This window comes from Gavia stellata, chromosome Z, assembly GCF_030936135.1.
Source record: "Gavia stellata isolate bGavSte3 chromosome Z, bGavSte3.hap2, whole genome shotgun sequence".
Taxonomy (NCBI): domain Eukaryota; kingdom Metazoa; phylum Chordata; class Aves; order Gaviiformes; family Gaviidae; genus Gavia; species Gavia stellata.
Genome location: NC_082637.1, coordinates 11,858,231 through 11,871,253, shown reverse-complemented (window position 1 = coordinate 11,871,253; position 13,023 = coordinate 11,858,231). Strand labels below are relative to the sequence as shown.

General features: G+C 47.0%; 1 protein-coding gene across 2 annotated transcripts in view; it reads right to left on the bottom strand.

Annotated features, from left to right (window-relative positions):
- RUSC2 (RUN and SH3 domain containing 2) overlaps nucleotides 1-11,363 on the bottom strand; it is a 38,519-nt gene extending 27,156 nt beyond the window's left edge. For both annotated transcript variants that reach the window (XM_059833721.1, XM_059833722.1), the window contains exon 1: nucleotides 11,339-11,363. The gene's annotated coding sequence lies outside the window, so the exon portion shown is untranslated. The remainder of the gene's footprint in view (nucleotides 1-11,338) is intronic.
- Between the last annotated feature and the right edge of the window lie 1,660 nt (nucleotides 11,364-13,023).

Here is a 13,023-nt window from a genome sequence, read left to right as displayed (position 1 = left end):
ACTTGGGGAAAAGAGATGAGCTAAGCCCTAAAAGAGACAAAGAAGGTCTGTCTTCTCAGTGAGTAAGACCTCACTGCAGTACAGGTCAGCACACCCATACAGACTCCAGCCACTCTACAGCTGCATATCTTCACTATTGCTTCCTCTCCATCCAGATTAAAACTGGCATTGCATTTCTCTCCAGACCACCCCTTGCAGGAATCACACACAGCTGCAAAACAATCCTGAACCCTCCCTGCAGGACAAAAGCATCTGTGATCACTGGAGAAAGCCGGTCAAATAAGGAACTCAGTCTTAAGATAACTCAGTTAGAGAGTCTGTAAAAGCATGTTTACTGTCTATTCAGTCCAGAGCTCCACGCACTGGTACGGGCTGCCCAGAGAGGTGGTTGAGTCACCATCCCTGGAGGTTTTGAAAAGACGTGTGGATGAGGCGCTTAGGGACATGGTTTAGTGGTGGACTTGCCAGTGTTAGGTTTAGGGTTGGGCTTAATGACCTTAAAGGTCTTTTCCAACCTAAATGATTCTATGATTCTATGAATCACTCACTATCAAGTGCAAAAACAAACATTTCTGGGATGGCAGATTACAGATGTACAACCTCACGTAGCAACATAGCAAAAGCAGAACAGGCAGCAAAGGTGGCTACAGGAGAATGAAGTAAAAACATAGCAGGGCCAAGTTCTTGAAAGAACTGAAGTATCACCCCACAAGCCACCATAAATAAAGCAGCTAGAAATGTCAAAAAGCCCCAGCAGGATTATTTTCGGACTTGAACACAGCGGTGGTGCAATGGTTTGCTACCAGGACTAGGTAGCCATGTCCCAGTGAATAGGAGAAGCAATGCAGGTATGGCATTACCTAGCAGTGATGGGCATCAGTTCTGCCAGACAACCAGAATGCCTGCATGTGCAGAGCTGTAATGTTTTTAAATGATGCAATCCTACATGGAATTTAATACACACTGTGTGCAGCCAGATCAGCAGCTTCAAAATCAAGCACAAACAGAAAACACCCCAGCAGCAGCCTGGTTTTATTAGATGTTCCTCTTCACACTGCACATCTAAATGGTTCTTCAAACAGCAGCTATGTCCAACAGCTGACTCCTGCTAAGACTGGCAGGAAACTTTAACCCTTCCTAGCTCTAGGTAGTTCTGCCAAGACCAGAAGCAATAACTGGATACACAGGAAGAAATTTTCTGTATCTCCAAAGCAGGAATGTGCAATAAGCAACTCAATGATCTGGAGGCTGGCAGCACCGTGATTTGGAGTTGATAGCATGCTACAAAGCAAAAAGGCTGAGTAACAGCCCAATAAAGACAGCATCTGGTGAGACTAATGCATCAAATTTATCCTGCCCTCTGAAGGACATCAGGACCACATATACTTTTGCTGCTGATATCCAGCTGCTTTTAGACCACAGGCTGGAATTTGCAATCCCTTCAAGGTAGTTGGAGGAAAAGACCCTGTAGCCCACAGGTTTGAAAAGGGAATTTGCCTGATTACTGTTAAGACTGTGCATTTCTTGATCCTTTTTTGGCCTGGTCCCTGAACAAACAGGTCCTCTGTAATCAAGTCCAAATGCTGTCTGAATCTCCTTTCCACAGAATTCAGGTTGGGTGAAAAAAAAAGGCAGAATGATTCCCAAGATGACGGAACAAGAAGCTTCCGAACTGGGAACAAATCCGTGGACCACAGCACGACTGTGCAAGATTAGAAAATGCTCTTTGCACTCCACAGCAGGTCTTGATATGACCTCCCTGGCCCAAACAAGTCTATCAAGAACACTTTTCTCAAGAAAGACAAAACCAAGGGCAACTGTTGCCACTACCTCAGAAATAGAGGGAGCAGAAAGATGTAATGGACAGATTAACATATTTAGTCTTCACGGGTCAACTGCTACAGGGAAGTTTTGATTTCAGCACAGGAACACTGATGTCTGTGGACTGAATCAGAGGGGTGAAGCCCCATCCTTCACCCTTGCCAGCAGAGTTCAGATACTCTGCATGGGGTGTAATAACCCCAAAGCGGGTAAATGAGTGGCTGGCTGCTCCATTCTCCCCCCAGTCACAAGCAGCCTCCTCCATATGGGAACAGTTCACATTTAAAAGCGGGTTTCATAACATGCCTGTAGAAAATCAGGAGCCTATACAATCATAGTCCTCTATATTCTTGACATCCCTTATAGTGTCCCCTTTTTTTCCTGAATTCTTGCAACTTTTAGGGCTTGTAGCTTCCTGAACCAGTGAGTTCCACACCAAATTACGTACCACAGTGGTAGTTATCTGTCAGTCCTTTTGAACATACTGGCATTTAACTTCATTGCTTGTCCTTGGGCTAGGGCAGGGAGAGTATCATATTTTCTACCACATTTCCCACCCCTCTGAGCAGTCCCAAGCCTTTCATTCTGCTCATGTACAAGCGTATTCCCAGATCCTTGGTCCAGTCACCAACCTCCCTCCAAGTGTTCTCCTCCTGATGTGTGGGTGTGTTTCTATGTTCACATGGCCGGTGGCAAGGCAGAACTCAGAGGATCTGGATGAAACCGCAGCATCAATTTACGTAACAGAATATTTTCCATGCAACAGAACTAACAAAAGGCAAGCCAGAACCTTAATAAAATACTTATGAAGCAGACCAAGCACTCCTAATGATTACACATACTTTTCTTCTGAGAGGAGAAACTTATCCCTTGCAGGGGCTGGCAACCCAAACCAAACTCGGCTTGTAAAGCACTATTCGGGACAGTTTATTTTAGGATATCGCTCCACAAGACAGCTCATGTGCTAATTAGGCTTGGAATGACTGGGCTCAACAGAGCATTAGGGGTCTAACCAACTAAATCTGATAACCCTGGATTAACCAAGGTCTTCTGCCGAGGAAAGTCTTGCTGGGCTGCAGAGGATGCATAGACCTATTCACTAGGAGAAAAAAGGAGGGCAAAAGGGGATGATCCTTGACTCTGTACTGGAAGAGCAGGTCAGTGTCCCAGGGGACACACCAAGACTACCAGAGGGATGACACTCTGCTTCTAATCACTTCAAGGGTGTTCAAGAGACCTGAGGAGATACCATAAGACTGTAGGCTCGCAGATCTTCCCAGCTAGCACATGGTCACATTTGGGCACCTCCTTTCTTGAAGCTGTTGTGTCCTTTCTGTACCAGATGTCTCAGAGAAAAGAGTAAGTACCTGCAACAAGTGGGGAGGAAGAATTTACCTCTCCTAAGCCCTTGCACTGAGACAGGCCTCAACTCAACCAGGAGGTTTCAAAACTGCAACTTCTGAACACGTACTATAAATACACTGGGTAGTCTTACTCACACAAATGCCAAGCCATTTGGGAATATCGCTGGGCTTTGAAATTTGAGAGCAAGATTTGTGGACTAATTAATCACCATATGTGAAAATTATTCCTATTATCAGTTTCCAATAATCCTCCTTAATTTCCTGGAATACTTCCAAGTCACAAGCAGGGCAGCATATAAATCATTATCACCTTTCTCTAGACTGTTCATTATTCCATATCATGAACGCTACAGTTTCCCATTTAACACAAGTAATTCCCATTTTCTCAGTCTCTCCTCTTACAAGAGTCTTCCAGGACTTTGAGCAGTTTTCTGGGCAGTTTCTCATTCCCTCTAATTTTGCAGTCATGCTTCTGAGCTGGGGTGACTAATTGCATACAGTTTCCGAATCAACAGTGGGATGTCCCCTGCTTTCTGTATCAACGTTAGAAGACTCTGTACCATAATTTTCCGTTCCATTTCTTATGTATTCTAACATTCATATGTAGATGTTCACCAAGTAAAGTTCCTTATGATCAGGGTGACATCCAGGTACTTTTTGCAGTTTAATAACATCAGTTTAATGAGTTGGAATCAATTTAATCAGTTTAATGATTTGGAACCTGATAAAGTGTACTTCTGTGACTATCCTCTGTTACCCACATTTACACAACATAACATCAAGCTCAGAAACTCAAGGTTTGCAACAAGACTAGCCTAGAAGAAACCAGGTGATTTTTCTTACGTGTCTGTTCTCTGAGGAGAGGAGTTTCTTTTTGCTGTCTGTGGAGTGTGGTTTCTGGGGGGGTTTGCTCCCTCAAGTTGCACAAATTCTTGGTGTAGGCATGTGGAGAGAGGTCCCCATGCAAATTTCTTTGTGGTCCCGCAAGACACAAGAGGGTCCTCAATGTTTGACTAAGGTCTGGGCTGAAGGATATTTTCCCTGGTGAATTTGCCTCATTAAATCAGTGAGGTCTGGTGGCTTGCCTCCATGAAAGGCAAGACTCCTCTTTCATTTTGACGGGCAAGCCAAGAAGTTGTTGTGGTTTTTCTTTTCAACCTCAACTCATGCCAAGGGGAAAGCAGACAAGAAGGCAGTAGACCAAAATACTGTCTGTCAAACATGCTCTGGTACAGAGGGAAACCACCTCTCAGTGCCGCCAGGACAAATACAAACTCATTGCTTCAGGCTGGGGTGTTTCTCCACTGTGCAGCACCAAATCATACCAGCAACACAAAGCCTGGAAGAGGTCAGGGTTACAGAGATGGAGACATACTTTGGGGTCTCTAAAGCTTGTGCAAAGTCACCAACAGAAGCACAGAGAAAAAAAACCCCAATGCGTCAACAACTACTATCAGTGTCTCAACAAAATATGGTCAAACATAAACTGAATGACATGTGACTAATGCATTGCCACCTTTGTGCTTTGATCACCCTCATGACATTGCTTGTCAGTGCTGGGACATACCTGTTTCTGGCAGTTCCTCCTCTCCTCCTCCGTTATTGTGTAAGGAACTGGCTAGCCCTACTCTCCTAGGGTCTAGAGACCTCCAGGGATGTCCGAGGTCCCCCTGTGCTCCATGCTGCCTCACCTTTCGTCTGACCCAGTCCTCCCCCCAAAACAGCCAGTCTAAGAGAAAACAGGGAAGGGAAGCACATGGGAATGAAAAGGCTTTCAGGCTTACTGTAATAAGTTGTCACCAGCTTCAAAGTGCTTTATAAATACAATAATTATAAATAGCAAGTGTCTTCAGAAATGAAAATGAGGCTCATGACATGGAGCTGAAAGCAGGAGGAGACATCTGGGTAAGGAAGATGCTGTCTTCAACAGCTATTTCAAGCACTATGACCTGCAGCTGGAGATAAATCTCAGCAGTAGGTTAAGTTAGATGCCACTGACTGTAGACAACTGTTGCCAATAGAAAATGGCTAAGTGCAGATGCTTCTCAAAATCCACTTGCTGTTCTTCTGAAGGGTCAAGCTACAATCATTGCTCATGGTAAGCCACATCCAGGAAAGAAATCCCTTGGAAGTGAGTACAACTACTCACGCACTAAGAAGTGGTGAAGAAGAGGTTAATCACAGCAAGCCAACCCCCAGGGCAGATGTGTCACTCCAGGTATCGATCATTAGAAAGAATTAGGCAAAGCCAGGGAAGAGATGCTGTGTGGGCCAACAATATCTTGGGACCAGAGATATAATTATTTATACTTCCTACTGGATCTGCTCATATATGGGCTTATGACTCTACCAGCTGAGTTAGTGGGAAAGGTCTGAGGCTGGGACTACAGGGAAAAATGCCATGTAAGCAGGCTCTGGAACTAGCCTCCCTACTAAGAAGAGTAAATTGCACTGGCACAATGGTCCAGACGGGTCGTTCTCCCTGCTGAGAAGGACGTCTGTGAGGACAGCTGTGCTCTCTGAGCTACACAGAAGACACACGACAACGCAGCACGAGGCACACATCCCCACTCTTCACCATGGGAGCCCCAGAGAGGGACCAAAAGAAGATGGTCTGCTAAACAGTTCAGGTGGATTGGACCTACTAAGCGAAAGGAGGCTAAGAAAGCATGTGGTTGCTCTGGCACCAATGCAGACAGAACAGAATGGAGAAGAGTCTGCCACTGAAAGCATTTAGGTCAGACTTCTCCAGAAGCAGTGGCAGCTGGTGCCAGTTTAAAAAGAATAAGGTGCAGTTCTGGAGTTAAAGCAAACCGATGAGATTAGTCTAACTATGTAGGGAGCAAGGACTCCCTGCTCCCTTAAAGAGTAACACGTGAAGAGCCTGTTCCCTGAGGGTCAGAAGGAGCTGAGAGAGATGGTCTAATTGGTGCTGAACCGGGTCTGTGTTAGCCAACACTCAGGAGCACAAATTTTCCCCAAGGTTGACTGCATCACAGTTAAGCAACTCATCAGCTCAAACCTCACATCACAACTTAAGTTCTCACAAAAAACTCATTTTCCTGCAACTGTATGCAGGTTTTTTTCTGGCACCGGTATGCAGGAGAGCTCCTGAGGGTTCACCAGAGCCACAGATGCTGAAGTGAGTCTCTTGCACATCTGGGAGTGAAGGGGAAGGCTGAGTCTCCCAGTTCGGTACCCATCCCTTGTCCATGTGTCCCACCCTTGTCCATGTGTCCCACCCTTCCCCAAGAACAGAGCACGGTCTAGTCTGAGGTAACAGTGGGTCCCAGGTGAAAATCTGCTGTGTATTTGCCAAGGTCTTCCCTACAGACTCTGATTTTTTTTTTCCCGTAACTCCCAGAGGAGAAAATCCCCTCTTGCCAGAAGGAATAGCTAGCTCTCCTTACTCTGAGATATCTGTGCCACTGGACCAAAAAGCACAACAGGGCTGTAACACTCGGTCTCTCCTTCCAGGGAACATCTTCCACTGGAGCAGAGAACAGGTTTGGTGGTTGCGCCAGTTTCCCATGCCAAGTGTCAGTACAAAGCGTTGCTGCCATCACTCAAGTATTTATTGTTTATCACTCACAGGTACTACCAGCCCCACGCCCTCAGCACTACACAAAGACCAACACAGGGTCTCCCTCCCAGCAAACTCAGAGGATGAGCCTGAGCCAGAAGCTGCCATCACCTCCGTTACAGCCACTCACCAACATTACAGCTCTGCCTTCCTCGCATTTACAACAGTTAACAACTGTAGTCCCTTTTTTTTTTCTTTCCTATCTGCTGGTGCTTACACCAGCAGCTTTGCCCAGTAAGAAAGAAAAAAACATTGTCTACATGACCCTGAGGGTGCAACACAACTGCGGTGGGGAGAGGAAGAGTTTGTGGACGTGCCTGCTCTTGCGCTCATCTTAACAGGTATGTCCCTGCTTTGACCCACTTCTTTCAGAAAATGAACATTAAAATCATTTTCATCAAGAGAGAAAACTGGAGCAGAATCAGGGACCAGAGCCATTTTGACAGCCTGTTTCTTTCTCTTTGGAGAGTAACCAACTTTCTGATGAGTGCTAGGGCATGCAGGGAACCTGCTCAGCAGATAACACAACAAATCCCTGCTAAGGCTAGTTACCAACACAGCTGTCACTGATCTTTGCTATGGATTTCACCCCCTGCCAGCCAAGCTCCCTCAGCTCCTTCAAGCCTTATCCTGCAGCCTTTCGCATAGCTCTGGAACGGGGTGAACTTCTGGCTCTTTTGGACTTACAGTCTGGACTGCCAGAAGCACTTTATCCACATCAGGACTCTTCCCACAAGCAGCACAGGTAGCAAACAAGTGAGTTTTCCTACTACCAGTTGGATTTCAATGGCTTCCACAAACATGGGGACAAAATCTTCTCGTCCAGTACTGTACTGCGATTCCACAGCTGGCAGGGAAGCACGTCCACCTCCAATCCTCCGCCTCTCAACCACCTGCACAGATTTCCGCATCCCTCTCTTTTCGTTTGCTTTTCTTGGGTTTAACCACCAGAACCATGCCTACTGAGATGAGTTATTGCCCGGCATCCACGATACAGAAGTGGCTTTGGTCTGAGTATCTCAAGCTGACCCAGTTTATATTAAACAGATGGGTAAAAAGCAAACAGCTCTGTAACGAAACCTTTTTAATTTTTAAAGAACAGATCTCTGGCGTGTCACGGAAAACAGTTATAAAGCCAACAAGAACAAAAAGCTTGGAGAAGTACTGCAGAAAATACTTTGAATGTACATCATCAGTAAAAAAAAACATCTGGAATCTCCAAGCAAAGTGAGGAAATTAGAAGAGCAGGGTTCCTGACCAACCTGAATGAATAACCACACCAAGAAGGATATTAGAGGTAAGTAAACCAGCATCTATAGTGCTGTTTTGGCAAGAAGAATATTGAAGCTGCGGTGACGACAGGTTGGATAATACAAAGGAAAGAGGGTACAGAAAAGGAAATGAGCTTTTGAAGTGGAAACAAATTCAAGAAGATGAATGCACCCAAGTTAGAGGGACAAGATATTCTTGATCCCAGAACAAGGAAAGAATAGTGGCATGATTGCAGCTGGCAACAGGGCTTTTGATAAAAATACCCATGAGGAAAAAGAGGAAGGAGGGGAAGCTGTGTGGCTGGTGAATAATAAAGGTAAAGTCTGTACATGTTCCAAAAGAGGAAGGAATGTGACCCACGTTAGATTTCTCAACCTGCCCTTAGTACTACATAAGGCTTTCATAAAACATTGGAAAAGAACCATCAGACTGGCAAATAAATGAAACATGGAGTTGCAAAAGGTAGGCTATGGTCTGGCTATCAGGAGTAATACCAGAGTGAGATCTTGACTCACCAGGAGCATCGGAGTGGAAGAAAATGAAGATCTCTGGGACAGAAACCTCATTTTTTGTTTGCTATCACAGCCTCCAACCCCTGAGAGGCTGTAATGGAGCCATGGGCCATTCCTGAGTCCATGGCATACTCTCCTGGGCCACCTGCACTTTCTGCAATGCAGGTCCAGGTCCCTTTCATCCAGAGATCCAGCTGCATTTTACCTCCAGCATTCTGCATCAGCGCAGTGACGAAGACACACAGCAGCAATTAGTATCTCCTTCCCGTCAATCATTTCGGTCAGCTCCAGTCGCCAGAAGCTCTTGCCCACCTTTTAAGCATCTCAAGGCAGAGATCATCTGTGCACTCTCACCGCTTAACAGGTGCTCTTGTTGTAAGAGTGGCACCTAGTAGCTAGGCACAGCCTGTATGTCCAGGGGGGCATTCCAAACCCACACAGCGCAGGAGGCTGCATCACCTTCTTTTTATTCCTTTAGGCAAACATTGTACACACAAACTATACACAATTTTTCTTCCACAGCCCGATGCAAGTGTGTGTATCCTGCATTAGATATGTCCTGTCCTCTGGCCCATGATGCACCTACAAACACACTGGTGCTGTTGTTACCCCCCTCCAAGCTCCTGCAGGAGCCTATTCTGCAGCAGCACCACAAACACAGTCTGGATATGCTCCTGTAGGAGCATATCCTGCTGCCTGCTCCCATCAGGCTGAATGGGACAGAGACATGGAGACACAGAGAGGGTTCCCAGGTCCCAGGGCAAGACAGGGATGAGAAGGAGCTGCAGTTCAGGAAGCCCTATGATGCTTCCAGGACATTGCCACAGAGCTGCGAGCAGAATGCACTCTGCTCTGTGGTTTTGCTGGAAGGTCTCTCCTTCCTACCTGGCACCCTGCTCCGAAACTCTGGGTTTATCTTCTCCAGCAGGTGTAAAGGCCGGAGAGCCTTGCCACTCCATAGGGATGGAGAGGGAGCAAGCGACTGAGAACCTGCAGCAGCAAAATGGTTCCTTCAGAAAACTGCTGCAGAAAAGACTGTGCTCAGGATCGCTCCCACTTCCACAAACCTTTTGGGGCTGCACACAGCACTGACCGTCTCGGGGAACACAGTGAGAGGCTGGAGAATGAGAGTACAAATGACACATTTACATACCCGGACAATGACATCCCTGAATTTCCTCCCCCGTGCCCTCTGCTGCTGGTCTCTGACCCGCAGCCTCTGTTCCTCCAGCTCTGCAATGCCCCTCACTGCCTCTTCTGCTCCACGTTTCCTCTACAGCTCTGCCAAACGTTTACCATTTTATCTACATTTTTCCTGTCATCCTGTTGCTCCTGACAGGCCTGAAGATGTTTTATCTGAATTATTCTTGGGTCACTGGAAAACCGCAGAAAGCTTTCGTGACTAGGTCAGACCTGCCAAGCTCGCTCTTCAGCAACACTGGTATGCGAGGCTGTAGGTGTCTGGAGGTAAAAAAGTGGATCCCTACTTCCCCCATACTCCATAAACCTTTACGACACCAATCAATCCAGTCCCTGTATGATCTGTTCCTCAACAGCCAATGCTAATGTAGCTCCCATTAACACCACATTCCCCCAGAACACCTTCAATTGCAACCCCTCATGCTCAGTATCTTCCATTACCCTAAAAGATTGCACCTGTTATTTGCTTATCCCCCTTTGTTACTACATTCCCATGTGTATGTTCCCCTACAGCCACATCACTGTACCAGACATATTGAAATCTCATTCTTTTATACCTTTGCCTTATTGTTCTCACTGGCTGTCACCCTGAACATTGCCTCTCCAGCATCTATACCCCTATCCCACATATACCCTTCTATTTGTTCAAGCCCTTCTCCCTTTGCATTTGCAGAGGCAATTTCATGGAAGGATTTGTGCAGAGGGTGGGGGAGGGAAAAAGAAGGAAGGCGGGGAGGGAAAAGAGGGATTTGGCTATAACAAGACCATGTAATTAAGCTCTAGTGACTGGTACCCAGCCTGGACCCCTCATTTCAGTAATTAAAAGCAGTAATTCCTCCATTCCTAGATAACCTTTCTCATCCGGTCTCTGAAAAGAGGCAGGGAAAAAGCATCCATTTAAGACAGCCAGCACAGACACACCCTGGGCAACACAAAGGACTCCAGCCTCCACAGAGCCCATGTATCTCTTAGTAAAAGCAGGGTTTTACCTGCCACAATATTTTACCCTAACGCCTTTTGAGCAATTCATTTACCAGTATTTAGGGGGGAAGGAAAAAAAAAAAAGCCAAAAGCCACACTGACGGCAGCCTCTCCTCTGTCTGCATCCTTTGTTTCTGGCTTTTCATGGAAGCGCTGTCCGTCAAAACAGCTTTTGAGCTGCACAGCAGCATCACTGCCAGGGATGCACAGAGAGCACGGTAGCTGGCGGGACCAAAACAATCCGTGTGGGCTTGGCTGTCATGGCAGGCACAATGGAGAGCTGGGCAACAGCATTGTCAGGGCGAAGCACGGCTCGCCTCTGCACAACCAGCCCCGGACATGACAACCGCTATTTCATAGCTACAATGGACAAACATGCATTCTGCACAGCAACACCAGCCTCCTCCCTCGCTTACATCCATTATAACCACAGCAGCTCCAAAGCAACGCAGCCTCTGAAGAGACAAAGCAATCCTAAAATCTTGCAAGCTTCATCGGGTAGCTGGCAATCTCTAGAAAAACAAACCGGCCACTTTGCAGGACAATGAACGGCCTGAAAACCATCAATATGACTAACGCCCACCCCGATCATTTCTCCATCTCACCTTTCCACAGATCCTCCGCTCCCTGTCTCCTCTCACTGAACACGCTCTGCTCCGGCACTGCTGAGCCTTCGGATTCCAGCGGGCTCCGTGCTCTCTCACCAGGATGCTGTGGGAAACACAGAGTCAAATTTTTTTTTTTTAATTTTTTTTTTTTAAAGCTGCATCCCTGGCAATGCAGAGGGTCTGCGCAATCACATCTCCAATGCTCCTGCTGCTGCTGCTGCTGCTGTGACGTTGCTGCGTGTGAAGGAGCAAGCGTGCCCACAGCACCACCGCTCCGCTTGCAATCAGTCTCTGTGGGACCTCAGACAAGGCAGGGGATGGGAGGGAGCAGAGAAGGAGAGGAGGGGAGATAAGTCGAGCTGGAAGATGGAGGATTGATTCTCACAGCAATTGGGAAATCAGAGAAGGAGAAATAAAAAGCCTAAAGCTTATGCCATAAAATAGAGCTGCAGCATCTTGCTCTGTGATAAGCTTGGGTTTCAGATGCTGCGTGGTTGCAAGCTGCCCGATCTCTTCTCCTGGCTTTGCAAAGGAAAGCAAAAGGAACTGGAGTGCTATGTTCCTACCGTTGATAATGGCAGCCAGAGCCCTTGGAGAGAAAATGCTAGTCTGCAAAGTAATGCACAGGAGGAGGAGGATGGGAGGACTTAGTACTGAGAGATCAGGAAGACTACAAGAAGCTTCTTGAAGCTTCTTTTACATTTCTGTAGTGCCTTGCCCTAAACAGCTTCACCAGCAGTATCTATCTACACAGCATCCCTGAAACGCAGCTATCCCCGGAGCGAGATGCAACCACCAGCGCTTCTCCTGGTGCCAAACACACCTGGCAGGGACAGGATGGCTGAAGTCCCTGCTGTCACAGGGAATCGCAGATCAAGATCCCAGCAACTATTAACTACAGCTTGTGATTAAAGTGCTGCCTGTAACCTGGGCCAAATCCTGGCACCTCTGCAAAGCAATCCAAGGCAATCTTCCTTCCTGAAACAATGGATTACCACCTGCAAAAGCCCAGGCTCTCTTGCTACCCTGGGGCCATGTGAAAGGATTTCTCCATTGCCCCCTTTCACCAGAGGCAGCTGCAACCTGCTCCATAGGCAAGTCAGTGCAGCTCCCGACAGGGCACAGGTAGCTTCGCCAAGGGACATATGTGGCTACTTTTGTTTTTCTACCACAGTCTGGGCATGACCACACACCCCAAAAACTCAGCTGTGCTCCAGGCTGTGCCAGGGGAGATGTTTTGAGTGCTGGAGCAGCTGTCCTGAGACAACCGCCCTGGAGGGACCACTCATATCATTGCACTTTGCCATCCAGCTCCGCTCCTACAGCCACCGGCCTGCACTGAGCTAAGCAGAGCTCAGAAAATGGAGCGTCCACACTGGAAAAAGCAACTCCCACGAGCCTTAACCAAACCCCATCTCCTAAACCGAGGCTCCACGGGGAGTGGGCAAGTCAGAGAAGAGGTAAAAATGTCACACGGTTCAATGAAATGAAGAACCGTCACATGCCTGAGTACTTCTTGCTCTATGCAAAAAGCATAGAGCCCCAAAGCAGCAACTAAATAAAACAAATACAACAGTCCAGACAATGCAACACTTTGCAGAACCTTCTGCCTCTGGAGAGGCCAACGTAAAAAAGCTATTCCAGAAAAATGTTAGACTCATTACTGGAAGCTGCTGCCAATT